Source organism: Mesoplodon bidens (assembly GCF_964165515.1).
Source record: "Mesoplodon bidens genome assembly, chromosome: 6".
Taxonomy (NCBI): Eukaryota; Metazoa; Chordata; class Mammalia; order Artiodactyla; family Ziphiidae; genus Mesoplodon; species Mesoplodon bidens.
This window is the reverse complement of record NC_138162.1, coordinates 89,999,072-90,020,166: the sequence shown is the minus strand read 5'-3', so window position 1 is coordinate 90,020,166 and position 21,095 is coordinate 89,999,072. Positions and strand designations below refer to the sequence as shown.

General features: G+C 42.5%; 1 long non-coding RNA gene across 1 annotated transcript in view; it reads right to left on the bottom strand.

Annotated features, from left to right (window-relative positions):
• The window catches only part of LOC308618427, a 67,574-nt gene that overhangs the window by 34,308 nt on the left and 12,171 nt on the right, over positions 1-21,095 (bottom strand). The window contains exon 2 of the long non-coding RNA XR_014016009.1: positions 4,024-4,115. This is a non-coding gene — a long non-coding RNA (uncharacterized lncRNA). The remainder of the gene's footprint in view (positions 1-4,023; positions 4,116-21,095) is intronic.

The window sequence follows — 21,095 nt, the reverse complement described above, 5'->3', positions numbered from 1 at the left end:
GTTGTGGCGCACAGGCTTAGCTGCTCCACAGCATGTGGGATCTTCTTGGACCTGGGCTCGAGCACGTGTCCCCCGCATTGGCAGGCGGATACTTAACCACTGCACCACCAGGGAAGCCCCTCCCCCTAGTATTTTTTAAAATTAATTTTTATTGGAGTATAGTTGATTTACAATGTTGTGTTAGTTTCTGCTGTACAGCAAAGTGAATCAGTTATACACAGACATATATCCACTTCTTAGATTCTTTTCCCATATAGGTCATTACAGAGTATTGAGTAGAGTTCCCTGTGCTATACAGTAAGTTCTTATTATCCCCGTAGTATTATAACAAGGTTTATCCAGGAGTCATCCAACTGGCTTTCCCATAATTGTAATCAGTGGTGTGCAGGACTGGCTCATACAGCTCAGAAGAGCCAACTGAACATGTCTCCTCCCAATTCTGCATTCGGTGATGCCATGTTGGGAGCATGACATCAGCTATGGTGGAAATATTTACATCACAGAAATCGGCAAATGCTGTAAGTCAAGACCCTCCTACTCCCAGCCTTGGATAAGCCGGTTGTTAAATATTTACCAGACCACTAGTTGTACAAAATCCAAAATATACCTATTATTCAGGCTGGCCCTATATTCATGCATATTCACTTATTATAGGTAGAATTTTGAAAACTTGCCATCAATGGTCTTATCTTTTTATTCCACATATCAAACAACAGGCTGAATCCATAAATTGAAGAATTTTGTACAAACCTGAGTAAACTTTATTAATAATAAAAAGATGGCAATTTGAAGTTTTCTATATGTAATCAGAATGTGCATATTTTTATAGTTAACTTCATTCTAGGACAGTACTGGAAATGCTGTTATAAAGTAAGTATAGAACATACCTATTTTCAGTTAGCATCAACAAGGATTTTATCATTCCAGTAATTATCGCATCTAATAACACTATCTTAGGTACTGATTTATTTTGGAAGCTTCAGTATCTTTTAGAGTTTATAAAAGACTAAAATCTTTTCTTTTAAGCCTTGCTGAAAGAGTTAATTCAGCTCCCCGTTCCAGGTCACCGACTCTTCCTTTCCTAGCCTTCACCCTCTACACACACAAAGAAAGGCCATCGATAAGGTTCAAGCTTCTATTATGGGATATGAAGCAGTAACATTTGAAATAGCACCTTGGAGGCCCGAAGGAGTTAACACATCTTTCAGCAGTGCCTACTTTACAGCTCTCGAGTATTTTGCACCCTGAAAACCTGATTATTTATTAAAAGTATGAGCAGAGTCCAGTTGGAGAAAAAAGCTCATTCACCAAGCAAGAAAGGATATGCTTGCAAATGACATTTGAAAATAAGATGACGAGAAACTTTTTGCTACAAACAACAAGGGATTTGAACTTAATCCACATCTAATTATATGGCAAAATTTAGGACAAGATGGTTCCAGAATCAGGGAGACAAGTCAACTTTAAAATACTGTTTCCTGGGCAGAACCCAGTGAGACCATCTATGGATAAATTCGATGTTCACTAATTCAGAAGAAAAAGAAAGAATTCTCACTGTATGCAGAAACCAGGATATTTTCCATCATAACACTGATAACCTTATGGGAACTCTGATACCTTTTTGAGCTTTTGGGATTATTCCGTATGTTAATCAAGGTTCTTTTGTTCACAAGTATGACTGATTCTATTTTCTAAAGATGTCCACATTAATATACATCACATGTTCTTCTCACAATGTGATGGTAACATTCCTGCATTGAGAGGCAGTGGCCCTTTGAGCCTGGGTGGATCTTTGTAACTTCCTCCACAAATAGGATGAAGTGGAAATAACACCTCGTGACTTTGGAAGCTAGGTCATAAAAGGTGATATGGCTTCCACCTGGCCCTCTCTCCCTGAGAACTGTACCTTTGGAGCCCTGAGCCTCCAGGGGAAAATCCATCTACCTTGAAGCCACCATGATAAAGAAACCATAGATGGACAGAGAGATTTCCACATAGCTCCAGCTCTTCCAATCCCCAGCTGCTTGAGTCTTCCCAGGCCAGGCATATGTAAGAGTTTAGACAATTTCAGCTCCTGGCCTTCAAACTACCCCAGCTGAAACCAAGTTGTAGTGGAAACAAGCTGTCCATGCTAAGCCTTGCTCAGAGTGCAGATTTTTAAGCAAAATAAGTGTTCTTATTTTAAGCCACTCAATTTTGGGGTGGTTTTTGTTACACAGCCATTGTAGCCGGAACAGCACGTAACAGAAGCCCCTCAAGTTAGCATTATCAAAAGAGTAGAGGTTATAGGATAAAGGTTCAAGAGTAGCCAACGGCGCCCCAGAAGAAGAGGCACAGCTGGGTCTCAGGATGGTTTGAATAGGAACTAAATTAGAAAACCAGCAGAGGCCAATCAGCTACTTTGCTCCAGTGCTGTCTCTTTTTCTCCTTCTGTCCTCTTCTCCAGTCTCGTACTTCAGGGCCCTCATCTGTCTCCCTGCACATCTGCTTCCTTCTCCCTGCATTCAGGTGTTCTGTGCTTCTGCTGCCTATGGTGCACTAACACAGCTCTTGAATTCTATGTCCTTGGTTTAAGAGACCAGCCCACGCTAACTAGCATCCTTTCATTGCAGTGATAAATTCCTGGGAGAGAGGATCTAATTGGCTGGCCTTGAGTCCGGTGTCTGCTTCCAGTCCCCTCAGTCAACACGGGGAAGGACCACCTGTTACCAACATGGCTGCTACTCCCAATCCCCAGCCTCCTGGGAGAATTCTTAGAAGGGGGTGCTCAGAGGCTTCTACACATAACAATAGACCTTATATAATTCTTGAGTATTAGAAGGCATTTTGGATGTTTTTAGCTGTACATAAAACTCTACCATGGACTCCCCTTTAATTTGCTTGTCGTTTGTTTACAAACCTGCTTAGGTAGGTGGATACAACCTCCTCCCCACTCCCATCCCATCCTCACGATCTGAAAGGGTGCTTCTGGATCTCTACAACAAAGGAAGTGGATCAGGTTGATGTGACCTCAAGGAGGCTGAACTCAATAATGAACCTTTTTTATTTCGTTTTTATTTTTTGAGGCCCAATTTGTAATGTGAACTTGACTCCTTACTTTACTACCTTTTAGCTGTTAGGGCCTCTGAGCAACTGGGCCAATTAGAGATCACAGAGGCAGTCAGGGAAACTGAGGACTCTTGATGAACTTTGATAATTTCCCCCCTATTAAACATCTCCCTTTGCCAACTAACCTATGGGGTTATAAATAAGGATAGAGGTCGCCCCTGAGGGAAGGAGAGATTGCTTGGAACAGGGCCTGGCCCACAGGAAACAATGTTAACTAGTATTATTATTATTACTACTATTAGTGCTCTTAGACTATTTCAAAATAAAAGGAAAAAGCATCTCTACTTCTGCCTTTTACTATTCCATTCACTCCAACAGAATCCACTGCAATTAAGCATACATTGGTTGAATGCCTCTATGTGCCAGATCCAGGCAGAGCAAACACTGAAGGTATATTTCTGGCTGTTCCAGGTCCCCCACTGCAGAGACCTACACCCGTGGGAGGACTTCTAGGCTGGCCACATCCCTGAAAGGTTCTGTGATTCATTTCTTCCCTGGGTCACTGCTGGTGCTGTTCAAAGTTTTATACATTTCTGTCCTGAGCCATTGTGAACCAAGGGAAATCCTCTGGCTGGGTTTCCTTATGTGGAACCTGGCCAGGGGGAGGTGAAGCAGGATGGATTTGCTCTGTGTTTGTGTTTTGCTGCAGTGGTTGTGTTATGTTTTGTTTCACCCCGGCACCAGTCGACTTTACCTAAACAGAAACACCCTGTGTAGTCTTTTGTAACACCAGTATTATTTTAAGGAAACACAAGGAGGCGGGACAAAAGAAAATGGCCATTAATCAGAACTCCAGTCCCATGCAGCGCTCTCTCCAACAAGGTGCCTTTAGAACCATCCAGGTTGAACAGTTGTCTAGAGGTCATTTGTAACCAAGGCGCTCAGCAGTGGACAGGACCAAAAATGATTAGTTACCTCCTTCGGGACTCACGGTCACTGTCATCTCCAGTAACTCCTGTTCTGCAGCTCACTTCTGGCACTGCATCAACAGATGAGCCAGGAACACACTGAAATGAAATTGGTGAAAAACGTAAGGGGAACATTGCTTCTAATTAGGCAAGTCTAATGCTCTAATGATTGTGAAAACCAAGAATGAAAACAAAACAAAAAAACCAAGACCCTGAAGCAGTGCTTTTTCATTTATTTCTTCCCTCCCTTCCCGAATAAGCAGCTTCCTGAGACCACCTTGATATGTGCTCCTCTTCCCCTTCAGATACAGAACTGGGTGCTTTTTGCAGCTTGCTTCCTCTCCTGTCCTTACCCAGGCGGGTGCACAGCTGGGGGAAGGAGGGCTGCAGCTCAGCAGTGAGCAGTGGATTCACCATCCCCCTTCCCGCTGCACTGCAGCTGTGGCATGTCGGGGGTGAAGAATCTTACCCACTTGGTTACTTCCAGGCAGGGTCATCAAGTGCTTTAAGGAAATGGACTCCCAGCCAAAATGCGTGGGTTTGAATCTTGGCTCAGCCACTTACCTTGCAGTTTGACCCCTCTGTTGCCTCAGCTTTCCCAACTATAAAATGGGGATAATAATACTAATTACTTCTTAGACTTGTGGTGAGATTAAATGAGTTAGTACCTGTAAAACACTCAAAACATAGTCTAGCACGTATTAACCACCAAGTAAATGTTAGCTATTACTATTATCACCTTGGAATATCTCCAAATCATAATTATGACACAACATCATTATATTATATTGTCTCCAAGCTGCATACCGTGAAACCAGCAATATGCAAACATCAGCTAGTCCTTTTGCTATTTTAGCTACTAAAAAATTTGTTATGTGATCCAAGGGGAAACACCTTGGGCTGACTGAAGTCAGTAAAGACTAATGTGAAGTTCCAGGATTCTATTTTGCCAGTAATCCTACTTCTAGGAATACTTTCCATGGGAATTTAAAGATACACAAGGACAAAGTACAAAGAAGCTCACTGCAGCATTATTTATATGGTGGAAAACTGGACACAGGCTACATGTGGAACAATCTGAGAATGATTAGGTTAGGGACAGCAAATACTACAAGTACTACATAGCCATTAAGAGGGGTGCTTTTGATGAATTTTTAGGATGAGGAAATGCTCATGAAATAAATGTTAAGCAGAAAAGCAGGCCTCAAAACCGTGTGCACCAATTTGTATGGAAACACAAAAAACCCCGAATAGCCAAAGTGATCTTGAGAAAGAAAAATGGACCTGGAGAAATCAGGCTCCCTGGCTTCAGACTATACTACAAAGCTACAGTAATCAAGACAGTATGGTACTGGCACAAAAACAGAAATATAGATCAACGGAACAGGATAGAAAGCCCAGAGATAAACCCACGCACATATGTCACCTTATCTTTGATAAAGGAGGCAAGAATATACAATGCAGAAAAGACAGCCTCTTCAATAAGTGGTGCTGGGAAAACTGGACAGCTACATGTAAAAGAATGAAATTAGAACACTCCCTAACACCATACACAAAAAGAAACTCAAAATGGATTAAAGACCTAAATGTAAGGCCAGACACTATCAAACTCTTAGAGGAAAACATAGGCAGAACACTATGACATAAATCACAGCAAGATCCTTTTTGACCCACCTCCTAGAGAAATGGAAATAAGAACAAAAATAAACAAATGGGACCTAATGAAACTTCAAAGCTTTTGCACAGCAAAGGAAACCATAAACAAGACAAAAAAGACAACCCTCAGAATGGGAGAAAATATTTGCAAATGAAGCAACTGACAAAGGATTAATCTCCAAAATATACAAGCAGCTCATGCAGCTCAATATCAAAAAAACAAACAACCCAATCCAAAAATGGGCAGAAGACCTAAACAGACATGTCTCCACAGAAGATATATAGTTTGCCAACAAACACATGAAAGGATGCTCAACATCACTAATCATTAGAGAAATGCAAATCAAAACTACAGTGAGGTATCACCTCACTCCAGTCAAAATGGCCATCATCAAAAAATCTACAAACAATAAATGCTGGAGAGGGTGTGGAGAAAAGGGAACCCTCTTGTACTGTTGGTGGGAATGTAAATTGATACAGCCACTATGGAGAACAGTATGGAGGTTCCTTAAAAAACTAAAAATAGAACTACCATATGACCCACCAATCCCACTACTGGGCATATACCCAGAGAAAACCATAATTCAAAAAGAGTCTTGTACCACAATGTTCATTGCAGCTCTATTTACAATAGCCAGGACATGGAAGCAACCTAAGTGTCCATAAATAGATGAATGGATAAAGAAGATGTGGCACATATGTGCAATGGAATATTACTCAGCCATAAAAAGAAATGAAATTGAGTTATTTGTAGTGAGGTGGGTGGACCTAGAGACTGTCATACAGAGTGAAGTAAGTCAGAAAGAGAAAACCAAATACCATATGCTAACACATATATATGGAATCTAAAAAAAAAAAAAAAAAAGGTTCTGAAGAACCTAGGGGCAGGACAGGAATAAAGACGCAGACCTACTAGAGAATGGACTTGAGGACATGGGGAGGGGGAAGGGTAAGCTGGGACAAAGTGAGAGAGTGGCATGGACATATATACACTACCAAATGTAAAATAGATAGCTAGTGGGAAGCAGCCGCATAGTACAGGGAGATCAGCTCTGTGCTTTGTGACCACCTAGAGGGGTGGGAGAGGGAGGGTGGGAGGGAGATGCAAGAGGGAGGAGATATGGGGATGTGTGCATATGTATAGCTGATTCACTTTGTTAGCAGAAAGTAATATACCATTGTAAAGCAATTATACTCCAATGAAAATGTTAAAAAATAAATAAAATTAAATAAAATTAAATTAAAAACGAAAAAACTGTGTGCACAATTGGATCTCATTTGGTAACTAGGTATGCCCATTTGCAGAGAAAAAAGTCTAGGGAAATGCATCAAGATGTTAACAGGGCTTCCCTGGTGGCGCAGTGGTTAGGAATCTGTGTGCCAATGCAGGGGATACAGGTTCGAGCCCTGGTCCGGGAAGATCCCACATGCCACGGAGCAACTAAACCCGTGCGCCACAACTACTGAGCCTGTGCTCTAGAGCCCGAGTGCCACAACTACTAAAGCCTGCGTGCCTAGAGCCCGTACCCTGCAACAAGAGAAGCCACTGCAGTGAGAAGCCCATGCACCACAACGAAGAGTGGCCCCTACTCACCACAACTAAAGAAAGCCCGTGTGCAGCAATGAAGATCCAACGCAGCCAAAAATAAATTAAAAAAAAAAAAAAAGATGTTAACAGTGGGGTTTCTGACAGGGGAAGAACTCAGTACATGGTTTTTATTTACGTTTCTTTATATTTTTTGGTGTCTCCACGTTTTACACACAAACACAAATTATTTTTACATTTGGGGAAAACAGTAAGTCATAAAACCAAAACATTTAATAAAGCCTCTTTCAGAAGACACACAGTGGACTAACAGGAACTGAACACTTGTTTCCTAAACTCCTAGGTCTTTTTTTTTTTTTTTTTCTTAAGCCCCAAACAACACCATATAAAGAGACAGGTGTTGCTAACCCTTCAACTTTGCTTTGGAAAGAAAACTATGAGAAATCTCAGTTTAAAAAGAAGAAGAGGGCTTCCCTGGTGGCGCAGTGGTTGAGAGTCCGCCTGCCGATGCAGGGGACACGGGTTCGTGCCCCGGTCTGGGAAGATCCCACATGCCGCGGAGCGGTTGGGCCCGTGAGCCATGGCCATTGGGCCTGCGCGTCCGGAGCCTGTGCTCCGCAACGGGAGAGGCCACAACAGTGAGAGGCCCGCATACAGCAAAAAAAAAAAAAAAAAAAAAAGAAAAAGAAAAAGAGAGAGAGAGAGAGAGAGAGAGAGGGCGGGACGGAGGGAGGGAGGGAGATGGGTGGGGGCAGTTAGAGAGGAGAGCAAGGGACTCTTAGGGTAGAGGATACAACTTGACATTGACTAGTCAGGACCATTTGTTTTCACAACATTGGGTAGAAACATCCTTGGCCCAAAGCAAAATAGAAGAGAGCCATCTATCAGCTCTTTTGGAAGGAGTAAAAAAAAAAAAAAAAAAAAAAAAAAAATTCTGAGGTTAAAAGGAAAAGAATACTAATGCAAACAGGACATCAAACAAGTCCAAGTAGACAAGTAACAGAATTCCCATGCCTCTGCATGCAGAACCTTGCCAATAAACCACCCATTCTGAGTCCTACACCTAAGGAAAGATTATTAAGAAGAGCCCACTCTGAAAGGGCTTGGAAAACATCAGGGAATGCCAGTTTAAACTGGAGCCCACGTAACACCATTCAGCCCAGGGCTCAGGTACTGCCCTCTGCCTGGGGACCTTGCCCCTTCAGCTGTATGCTCAGGAGAGGGGGCCATGCAGGAGCTGTGCCTTGGCCTGAGAGGCAAAATTAATAAAATTAGGATTATTTATGATGCAGGAGTGAGTTAATAATATTTTTCAAGAACCTGAAGGATTTATGTAGAGGAACTGCTGTTTTAGTAACTAAACCCTTTTGGATGGACTCCAAGAAAAACTAGACTTGTCTGGCTTCCGCCCCGAGTCCCTCCACCTCTCCCAGTTTCTCCTGGCAAATAATCTCTTCTACTTCACTGGAGGGTGATGGTCAAGGAGATGACCTTCCTGGCTGCTTTATCAACCCTCGCCCCTATGTCAAAATATCTCTCAGCTTCTCTCTTTGTTCCTTCAAATCTCAAAGTAAGAATCAAGAGGGGAGGGGATGCCTTTTGCATGCCAGGAGCTGGCAGACACATTACCTCATTTAATTCCCACAAACACTTCGTGAGGTAGTCATAATTATCCCTATTTTGTTTGTTAGGGGTTAGAGGAAATTTATCCTTTTAGCAGCTGGTAGGAGGGTTCCTCTTGGGGACAGAACCATCTTTGTGGGGAAATGTCTTGACCAGCCTCTTTTGGCTACAACGGGGTGTATAGGGAAATGGGTGGAGAAAGGGGTGTGTGTACTGTGGCCTCTTCACTCAGAAAGAAGGGAGGTAGAAGCAAGAGGAGGGGAGGAGGTTTAGAAAAAGACTGTGTGGGGCACAATATGATCCCACGCTCAGAAGTATAGCTCTTCAAATCTCCAGTAAATTTACTCAATTCGTGAAATGCTTGTTGAAAGAGAATTTTCTGAATGGCCTTGTTGGCACAGGGTGAAACAGGAGTCCCATGTGTTTTACTTGAGATGGTGGCAGGTGGTTCCATAAGGAAATGTTTCCTAAATCAAAGAGTAGGAAGGTCCCACTTGACATCTGAGTTACATAAAGGAGGGGTAGCCGGGGGCGGGGTACTGAGGCTCAGAGAAGTTAATCAACTTTCCTAGGGTCATACAACAGTGATGCGTACAATAGCGGAGGCAGAATTGAACCCAGGTCTGTGTCTCTCCAATGTCTACTTTTTTACACTATTCCACGGGATGCACTGAGATGGCTTTTTCCTCCCCAAAGCCAACTCTTCCACTGGTGTACTCCACCCACACATAGTAATAGTAGTGAATATTTATTGAGTGCCTACCATACCCCAGGCATTGTTGCATGCATTAGCTCATTCGGTGTTCACCATGTCACTGTGTATTTGAGAGGATAATTATTCACATTATAAAATATGGGAACTGCTGCTCAGAGAAGGTAAGACACTGGCTCAAGCTCCCACTGCTCTAAGTGGCGAAACCAGCATTTGAACCAGACTGTTGTGTTCTCTCATCTCATCCCGTCCCACCTCCTTCGAGAAGGATTCCTCTCATTAACCCATCTAATTAACCCATTCTCTCCCTACCTCACCCTGGGCTGCACCCTGGGCTGGGATCTGGTGGGGTTTGTAGAGGCCATGCAACACTGAACTTAGAAGAGGCTCTCACGAGCTCAGGTCAAAGTCACTGTCCACAGCTCAGGCTACTCGTATAACTCGGAGGTTGGCAAACCTTTTCTCTCAAGGGCCTATCAGTAAACATCCTCCGCTTTATGGTCTCTGACGCCAAGGACTCTGCTGTTGTGACGTGAAAGCAGGCACAGACGTAAATGAATGAGCACAGCTGTGTTCCAGTAAGACTTTATTACGGACACTGAAATTCGAGTTTCATATAGTTTTTATGTATCACAAAATATTCTTCTTCTTTTGATTTTTTCCCCCAACCATTTAAAAATGCAAAAACCATTCTTAGCATGAAAGGGACAGAAAAATGGGAGACAGCCTGGATTTGGCCTGTAGGTTACAGTTAGCTGACCCCTGGTTTTACTAAACCCCCTCTTTTTAGGTTCTGCACCAGCTGGGCCTGTGTCCAGGCTGAACAGCCTCTGGGCTGCGCTTCGATCCCTTCTGCCTTAAAGCCACACAGGTTCAGTTCCCGAGCCTCTGTTCATTGCTCTCTTATTAGGAGCTCTCTTCCAATCCTACAGCTTCTCCTGCTGAACCAGAAGAGAAGAAATTGCCTGCTGTCCCTGAAAGAGGTGGCCATAAAATAAGACGAAACTGCCATCACTTAGATAACTGCCATCACTTAGATGACCCTCGTGAAGCCAAGCCCCGGGGATAGGTTAAAGGAGGGTCACTCTAAGGCTACGACAAGGTTTGAGAATAATATGCTTCAAATAGACTGAACATCCTAGAAGGAAAACTCTAGGAAGAGTGGAGAAGATATTCCTAAGAATCTGAGACCAAGAAAAGAATCCTAGAGTCAGAAATAGACATGCAAAGGCCAGAGGGCAAGAGAAAGTAGGACAGGTGAAGGACAGGAATGCGACTCAGCCCAGGGCCAGGGGACAGCTTAGGTCCAGACCCAGAGAGAAGACTAAAATGCACTAAGGAAAGACTGAGAATAATAATAACTACCAACATTTATTAACCATCTGCTATGTTTCAGGCACTCTATTGCTGGGTTCTTTACATATATTATCTTATTTAACCCTTTCAACATTCTAGTAAAATAGACACTTAAAAAATCTCCTTGCATTTATTGTTCATTTGTTTATTCATTTATTTATTTATTGTGCATCTTCCATGTAGCAGACACTGGGCTAGATGCTGAAGATATGTGAGTAAGCAAAAACAGACTTTGTACGGGCTCTCATGGAGACTATAGTCAAGTACAGGAACTGGCAGCTTTTTTTCTGTAAAGGGCCAGAGTAATATTTAGGCTTTTCAAGCCATAAAGTCTGCTCTAACTACTCAGCTCTGCCACTGTAGTACAAAAGTGGCCACAGATCATATCGAAATAAGTGGGCGTGGCTGCTTTTCCATAAAACTTCATTTACAAAAATAGGCTGCAGGCCAAAGATGGAGATAGTTTGCTGACCCCTGGTCTAGGAGAAGAGAAACATTAAGCAAACAGTTACACAAATTACAATATTAAGTGCTATCATATAAGTTCTTCAGAGTAAAAAAGCCTATGGAGGGATTTTACCTATTCAGAGAGATCAAAGATTTCCTAGAGGGGGTGGGCCTTACATCTAAATCTAGTAATTACTGAAGAGGGAGGCAAGACTATTGCAGACAGAGGACACAGTATGTGCAAAGGCCCTGTGGTAGAAGGGAGCATGACAAACACGAGCTTGAAGAAGATTTATGCAGATAGAGCAGAAAGAGTAAGATCAGGAATTTCCCTGGTGGTACAGTAGTTAAGAATCCGCCTGCCAATGCAGGGGACAAGGGTTCGATCCCTGGTCTGGGAAGATCCCACATGCCGCGGAGCAGCTAAGCCCCTGCGCCACAACTACTGAGCCCGTGCGCATACAGCACGTGCTCCACAACAAAAGAAGCCACTGCAATGAGAAGTCCGCACACTGCAACAAAGAGTAGCCCCTGCTCGCTGCAACTAGAGAAAGCCTGCGTGCACCACCAAAAACCCAATGCAGCCATAAATAAATAAATAAATATAAATAAATAAATAAATAAAAGAGTAAGATCAGTGGACATAAGATGAGGCTGAAAAGGCAGGTAGGGGCCAGAACACATAAGATCTTATGGATCTTGTTAGGGAATTAGGTCTCTATCTAAATACAGAAACTATGGCACAGGAAGTTAAGTAACATGCTCAAGGCTGTATAGCTAGTGAAAGCTGGAGCTAGAAGCGTCTGTTTATCTCTAGACCCAACTTCCGTATTCTCTCTATTCACTTTGGTTTCATACATGTTTGCCTAGTGTCTTTACAAATTTCCCTTTATGAAACTCCAAAAGCCCTCGACTAAACTAAAAGGAAAGGGAATTTTGTCCACACTTAGGCTAGAAACTTAGCAAAGCCTCGACATCAGCTGCAAGCCAGAGTAAACCCAGTAGAGATGTCCTAGTTACAGAGAAGGAAGTACAAGGATTGGGGATAGCTGTGTATTCTCTTTTCATCTCTGATGTTCATGGAGTCTTATTAGATTGTTCTTTATATTCTATGCCAAATAATGGCCTTTAGAATCCTGCCAGACTCCTTAAACCAGCTCTGACGTTCCTTCGTGATCTAGCCCCTGCCTACCTCTGCAGTCCTGTCATCACAACCTCGTTTGCCACTCTCCCCTCTGAGAAAATTGGATGATTTGCTCTTCCGTAAAAACTCCACGACTCCTCTTTAATTCCATACAGTTCCTTTTGCTGGAAGAGCACATGTCTAGCCCTGACCTTTGTCTGGATACTTTCCCTTCTTTAAAAGTCAACCCAGCAATTACTCCTCAGGCCTTCAGTTCTGCAGGTAGCCTTCCTGGCCTCTTCCCCACCTACCCAGAACACCGCACTCCTCAGCTGTGCTCCCGCAGGTTCCTGTGTTAATGGCTAACATCCTAAATTACCGCTGTGGTCAGCCTTCCCCACTGGCCTCCGTCTGACAGCAAAGAACTTATCTGATAGGCATTTACCATTTTCTGTGTAGAGGTTAACTTGTTTAACTTGCTGTTACTCCACTTGTTTCTGCCTCTTAATTATCCTCATATTTCTCCTTTCGAGTTCCTAGGCTCAGCAGTTCTCAAAGTGGGATCCCTGGTCTGACAAAATCAGCATCACCTGGGAACTTGCTAGAAATGCAAATTGTCCAGCTTTGCTCCATCTCAGGAATCAGAAACTCTAGGGGGTGGGGTCCAGCAATGTGTGTTTTTAATAAGCCTCCAGGCAGTTCGGATGTGCACTAACGTCTGGGAACCACTGCCTTGTAGGAAGTTACTGCTCATTAAACTGTTGTTGATTCCCTGAGGATGGTACCCTGTTATTTTCAATCTGGAAAAGAAAAAGAGTGACTGAGGAAATGACAAAGCTTTTATTAGGCTGGTTTTTTAGAGAAGGAATTTTCTGACATGATATTTGTGACTGGTTGAGTAAAGGCTCTCCTTCGTATGCCTTTAAAAACGACTGATTCTCCTCTGGTCTGGCTCAGTCTGGCTTGGGTGTGGTCTTGCTGAAGGGCAGGGGTTTGGATGAGATAACCTCACTAGGTGCCTTCCAGTGCTCAGGTTCTCTGCTTCTAGGATATTCTATACACTATGGAAGATACACTAGTTAGCGAGCAGGGCGTTATTGCTAGGGGACTTTGGGCTTTCAACCCACAAGGAAGTATCTGCTTTTTTTCCACCTCATAAGGCGAGTCTCTGCCAGTCTATAAGAGATGACCAGGACCTTTTGAGAAAGGTAATTGTTTGGTTTTAGGTCATAAAAATGAATCCTTGCTTTGTTTGCAACAGAACATGCTCTTCATGCAACCTGTACAAACTGAATGACAAGTAGGTGAGGTCCAAGATTGGAAAGATAAAACTTCATTTGTTGATTTTTGGCCTAGAGCTGAAACAATGGGACAAAGGAGTGGCTTGTTGGTATAAGCCCCATAAAACATAATAATGGTCATGTAAACAGAAGAAAATAGGAGAGGCTTAATGAGATAAATTACACCAGTCACCACAGTAGGGATTAAAATATTCTGATAAAGCAAACACTAAAAGGTCCAAAAGAAAGGATAAAGGGAAGAGTGATAACTTCAGACTGGGAAACAATGGATCCTTCTATCTTGGGCTCCTCTGGCAAGAGGAGCTTTCAGAGGCTGCCTCGGCCGAATAGCAGCGCCCATTAAGATCCCACTCTTCATCCAAAAAAGAACAAAAAAAATTCCCCTCTACTCAAACCGAGGGCAGACAAAGCCAACACATTCTTTCCTTCTTTTCTTTTTTCCCCTTCACAATTGCAAAGCAATCCATTTTGCTCTGGAAGTCTGTGAAGGGAATAAAAGCACTCACAGGTTTGCAACTCTGTATTTGCCTTCTCTAGATTTGCTGGCCTGACTTCCAAAGTGTGAATCGGCTGCTGTTCTCCAGCTCAGGGGAAAACAGCCAACTTATTGATGTTTAAGACTGCCCACGTAAAGAACAAAAAAAAAAAGACTGCCCACGTACCTGTATGAATGGTAACTTTTTCATAACTGTTTTCATAAGGACGTTTGGACAACGGAAGTATAGCACAGGGATTCATGCTGTTTAAACTAATAGCACTGCCAGGTCTGGAGTTGATAGTATACGTTTGTATAGTTATCTTTATTAAAGTGTACACCTCGGGCTTCCCTGGTGGCGCAGTGGTTAAGAGTCCGCCTGCCGATGCAGGGGACACGGGTTCGTGCCCCGGTCCGGGAGGATCCCACATGCCGCGGAGCAGCTAGGCCTGTGAGCCATGGCCGCTGAGCCTGTGCGTCCAGAGCCTGTGCTCCGCAGCGGGAGAGGCCACAACAGTGAGAGGCCCGCGTACCGCAAAACAAAAAAAAAAAAGTGTACATCTCTAACTATGAAGAAATAGAACTTTTTCAAAACTTACAATGGGTAAACTCTCACTGGCTCACACTTCCATAAACTTCTTGGCAATGGTGATGAGCACAAGGCTGCCAAAAGCCAGTGAGCATTTCAAAGACAATAGAATAATAACAGCAACGACAACCAGGCTACCAGACCCCGCTTCAGGGGAAGAGCTGACAGGACAGCTGCTCGAGAGGACTCCATCTGCGCTGTCCAGGGAGGTTCTCCCTGGACGTCAAAACTGAGCCTAGGTGTTTCCAAAGAAACTTTGGTTGGTGGGTTTGGTTGTGTTTAAAAATAATGTGTAGGCATTTGTTATGGAAAATATTAAAAATGCAAAGATGTTAAAGAAAAAATTAAAACAGCTTGTGATCACAAAGGCCTACATAAAGTCACACTTTGGCTTATTTCTTTCTAGGCTTTTTTCTGTGCATATATTAAGATGTACACACATACACACCTACAAATACACACAAGTATTATCCAATTCAATATCATAGTATGATATACTACATTCACTATTAGACAGTTACTACTGTGGAACCTGTTTTTTTTCACTTAACAATTATAAACATTTTCTTGCTAAAAAAAATTGAAAGCAAAGGTTGGAAATTGGTAGCCAATAAATAGATCTGATTGGCTCACAGGGTGTTCAACCACATGGAGCTCGGCTGATCCTGTGAGATAGGGCTGTGCTTTCTCCTTTACTGCAGTCCCCACTGCTCCCTATTGTTCTCCAACGGAGATTCTCGGTTGCTGTTTATAATTTCACTTAACACTCTTTAAAAAAAAAAGTGATAGAACTAAGAGGAAAATGAAATAGTTCTTCTTTTCTCCGTGTCTTCACTTTATATCCAGCCTACTTCACACTCACTTCTATTACTGCCTGGAACCCAAGTTTGGAATCCTTTTACTAAAGCATGCTTTGTAAAGGCTTTTGAAAATATAGCATTATATGACTTCCATAATTTATTGAACCAAATCACTGTTGTTGGGCATTCAAATTGTTTCCAGTTTGTTGATATTACCAATAATACTGGAAAGAACATCTTTTTACATAACTGTGAAAGATAAATTCCTAGAAGAAGAATTGCTTTTGAAGGGTAGAAATATTTTCAAATGTTTGGTATATACTTCCAAATGCCTTTCAGAAAAATTGCACCAAATACATTCTACTAACAGTGGAGGACTTTGCTTGTTTCCCTGACTCTCTAGGCCAGAGCATTACTACACTTTTTGGTACCAGTATTTGCCAATTTGAGGAGTTAAAAATGGCATTTTGGGAATCATACTAAGTGGAATAAGTCAGACAAAGACAAATACTGCATGATCTCACTTATATGGGGAATCTGGGGAAAAAAAGGCATTTCATTTTTGCTTTAATATGCATTTCATATTCATTTTTTTCATATAATTGACAATTGTATTTCATTTGGGAATTGCCTGTTCATGTGTTTGCTCATTTTTCTACTAGGATAGTCATAGTTTCCTGAGTGGATTATATAAGTTTCATATATTAATGATATTACTTTACTTGATCCTCTATGCTACAAGATTTCCCCCTTTCTTCCCCCCGCCATTTCCTTTTTTTTTTTTTTTTTTTTTGCGGTACGCGGGCCTCTCACTGTTGTGGCCTCTCCCGCTGCGGAGCACAGGCTCCGGACGCACAGGATCAGCGGCCATGGCTCACGGGCCCAGCCGCTCCGCGGCATGTGGGATCTTCCCGGACCGGGGCACGAACCCGTGTCTCTTGCATCGGCAGGCGGACTCTCAACCACTGCGCCACCAGGGAAGCCCGCCCCCCATTTCTTATATTAATGTTTTTCATTTTTTTTCACCTGCTGAAGTATTTAACATTCATGTGGTCAAACGTGGCAATACTTTGTTTTCTTCCTTTGCTTTTATGCTTACAAAGCTCTGTATCTTGTGATCAGGTAAAATTTTACCCATATGTTCTTCTATTCTTTTATGGCTTCTCTTTTCACATTTATGCTTGTAGTAACTCTTCTGCCCTCTCAGCAACATGGTCTGCATGCTCTGCAGTAAAACACTCTGTTTCTTGGCTCTGTGGACTGCATTATCCAGGGCTACCTCTTACTTTTCTATCTTCTCAGTCTCATAATGGCTCTTGGCATTTTCACAATCTTTTAAATAAGTATTTCTTAGACTGATACGTGCACAAACTGTGATTTGGAGAATACCTTAAAATGCAGTTTGTCCTACTCCCCGAGGTGGGTCCCAGAAATATGCATGTTCCCAAGCATCTGAGAGAATTTTTCTGCAAAGTGATATAGTGAACTATTCGGCCCTATTATCCATTTGCACCATGTCTATATTTATACCTATATGTCTACACAGACCTACGTATCCACATCTATGCATCCCCCACTGAACATCTCCAGCTGTGTATCTCCCAGCTATCCCAAACTCAAGCCAAAGCAGAATTCACTACCTCTCCACCCAAAACTCTTCATCCTCTGAGCACCATTTTACTTACTGACAGTGAGAGGTTTCCCTGCCCCAGATCTGAATGAGTGATTTCTCCAAGGGGCTCTGTTACCCATCCATGGATAAGAGTATTTAGAAACTAAGATCTGGGCACCAGCTATACTTGTAATTATCTTGTCTTACTTTTAACTCTTTCCTTGGACACAGTTCCAACAGTGGGATTATTGGATTAGAGAAGATGAAATATTTTATGGCTCTTGATTCAATATTGACAAAGGTACAGCCAGTCCATTTGTGGGCTCTGTCGGGACTACATACCTTTGCCTCTCACCCCAGCCAGTTAGCATTACTTAACACTGTCCTCCTGATATCAGAAGTTCAGAAAAGGGTTCTGAGGTACAGCTCCTGTCACTGCCCTCTCTACTCCTCCAGGGATCTTTGCTGAAGGGGAGAACAGAAACACCCTGAACAACAGCCAAATGGGGAAAAAGAACTAGCTGGGCAAGTGCCATAACCAGCTCCCACACCTACGCACTTTGAAATCAGTGCGTCTCTGGTTCACGTGTAGAGAAAGATGGGGCCAAGGCCAGGACTCCTAAGCAAGGCTCCCTACCTCTGTTTACCTCGTTAGTCTAAGTATCCTCAGAATGCACTGGGAACACTAGCCTGGTGCTTCAGGATGGCAGGAAGCAAAATAGGGAAAGATGGAACATAGTGTCTTACAGTAATGACACCCTTCAATAAATGTGTCCAAGATTGTCATTTGGAGGGAATGGAGGACGGTGAGGGAGGAGGCCAAGAAGAGAGCAGAAAGGGGGTGGAAATACAAGGGCAAAAGGGAGTCTCCCAGGTAACCATTTGTGATGAAAGGGAGGAGAAACCCCCTCTCCTAGAAGCGCTACCAGGCACATTTTCCAACAGTATCTATTCTCTCTTCCCTGTGGTAAAGTGCATGTTTGCCCACTCAAACTAACTGCACAGGAGACCGAGAGGCCCTGGGAAAGAACAAGTCTTACTACAAGCTGCTTCAATTTCCTTAAGGACTGGAAGTGAGGAAAAAGGATGCCAGGAAAGAATCAGAGCAGATGTAGTTTATCTTGACAAATCTTGCGCCTGTTCAAAAATGTGCCACTTTTGTGTTGTCGCTACTGTCCGTGAGCTCAAGAGAACTCTCTTCTTCCAGGGATTTTCTCATGCTCCTGGGTGACAGGAACTCCAACCATCTCCAAACTGGACTTCTCCAGGTCCAGCTCCTTCAGTTAAACCCAGAAGTTAGGCCTTAGCTCAAAGGGGTAGTCACTAATCTACCTGAGGGGTGGTAAGGAATGCTGACTGCAGAGAGGCTCTGCCACCCACTAGCTGTGAGATTTGGGGAAAGCTATTAACTCTCTGTGCCTCAGTATTCCCATATGTGAAATGGAGTTGTAATAGAGTTCTCCAGAGAAAAAGAACCAATAGGATGTATATATACGCAGAGAGAAAGAGAGATGAGAGGAGATTTATTATAGGAATTGGCTCACATGACTGTGGAGGCTGAGAAGCCCCACAATCTGCAGTCTGCAAGCTGGAGAACCAGGGAAGCCAGTGTGTAATTCAGTCGAAGTCCTAAGGCTCTAGAACCAGGAGTGCTGATGTTGGAGGGCAGAAGATGTCTGTCTCAGCTCAAGCAAAGAGCAAATTTGTCCTTCCTCTTTGTTCTATCCATTGGATGACACCCACCCATGTTGGTGAAGACTATCTTCTTTACTTGGTCTACTGATTCAAATGCTAATCTCTTCCAGAAACACTCCCACAGACACACCCAGAAGTAATGTTTTAACAGCTCTCTGGGTATCCCTTAGCCTAGTCAAGTTGACACATAAAATTAACCAGCACAGGAGGTGATAACAGTACTGACTTTAGAATTGTTGTGAAGAATAAATGAATTCGTAGATAAAGTACTTAGACCAGTGAACTCAGGAACGACTGCTAGAAAATGATGATGATGATAAGGAGGACTATAAAGGTGCCAAAAGGCATCTTCCTTCAACCTGCCATGGCACCTGAAGATCCCCCTCTGATCACTCGTACAGTTTGCAAATGGTCCCAAAATTATGCTTCAGGGGATGCGAGGGTTTCAGGAGCCGGCCAAAGTAATTCATTGCTAAATTCGAACAATGACAGCCTTCTCTGTGCCCGTTCTTCACCAACTGAAAATCAAATTAAGTTAATGGACAGAACTTTTAAACTTAAGTCTTCACCCTATAAGTTGTTTATACCTTTGGTGCTATGAGCATTAGGAAGGAATTAAGGAGTAGAAAACAAATACTATTGGCAAAGCTCAAAGACAGTTGCCCAGGCCTAGCTAGATAGCCAGATTTTTCATGAAGCTGTATTCATGGCTTTTACTTTAAACTGCATAGCTATGAGCCATTTTCTGCTAGTAAAATCAGTCTTTATTTGTATGAGAGAATGAAATATGTCAGTATTTGGTTGTGCCCTACCAGGAGCATAGCATCAAGGCTCAGTGCCACCTGAAAGAATCTGAGTCCCTCAGTGAGGTATTGAAGACTTCATGAGACCATTTCCGGGCACATGGCTCCACTAATTCCTACAGGGCTCATTGAATGTAACACTCATTTGATCCTTAGCATGAACTGTCTTAAAATTTTGTTGTTGTTGTTAGTACTCATCATTTAAAGTGTAAGCATATAAAAACAGAGTTGCCATAAGATCCAGCAATCCCACTCCTGGGCACATACCCAGACAAAACTATAATTCAGAAAGATAGATGCACTCCTATGTTCATAGCAGTACTAGTTACAATAGCCAAGGCATGGAGACAACCTAAATGTCCATCGACAGATGAATGGATAAAGAAGATGCGGTATATGTGTGTGTGTATATGACATGAAATATTACTCAGCTATTAAAAAGAATGAAATAATGCCATTTGCAGCAACATGGATGGACCTAGAGATTGTCATATTGAGTAAAGTTAAGTCAGACAGAGAAAGAGAAATATTGTATGATATCGCTTATACCGTATGATATCGCTTATATGCAGAATCTAAAAAAAAAGATACAAATGAACTCATTTACAAAACAGAAACAGACTCACAGACTTAGATAACGAACTTATGGTTATCAGGAGGGAAGTGCGGTGGGGAGGGGTAATTAGGGAGTTTGGGATTGACATGTACACACTGCTGTATTTAAAATGGATAACCAACAAGGATGAAGTAAGTCAGAAAGAGAAAGACAAATACCATGTGATATCACTTATATGTGGAAGCTAAAACACGACACAAATGAACATATCTACAAAACAAAAACAGGCTCACAGATATAGAGAACAGACTTGTGGTTGCCAAGGGGGAGGCGGAGAGGAGGAGGGAAGGACTGGGAGGTTGGGATTAACAGCTGCAAACTACTATGTATAGGATGGATAAACAACAAGGTCCTACTGTATAGCACAGGGAACTATATTCAATATCCTTTGATAAACCATAATGGAAAAGAATGTATATATATATATGTATAACTGAGTCACCTTGCCATACAGCAAAAATTAAACACAATGTTGTAAATCAACTATACTTCAATAAAATTAAAAAAAATAAAGTATAAGTTTGATTTCCCAGCTATACTGTGCGCTCTCTGAAAGAGGAATTAACTTTTATATAGTTCCTGATGTTCTCAAAGCCAGGACAGAAACCGTGTTTTTGGTACATCCAAATAAACATATTGGTTCATAACTTGTTACCTGGAATGAATTATGCTTCATAACTTTTAATTTCCATTTAATCCCCCCAAATGAAACATGGGGCAGCTAA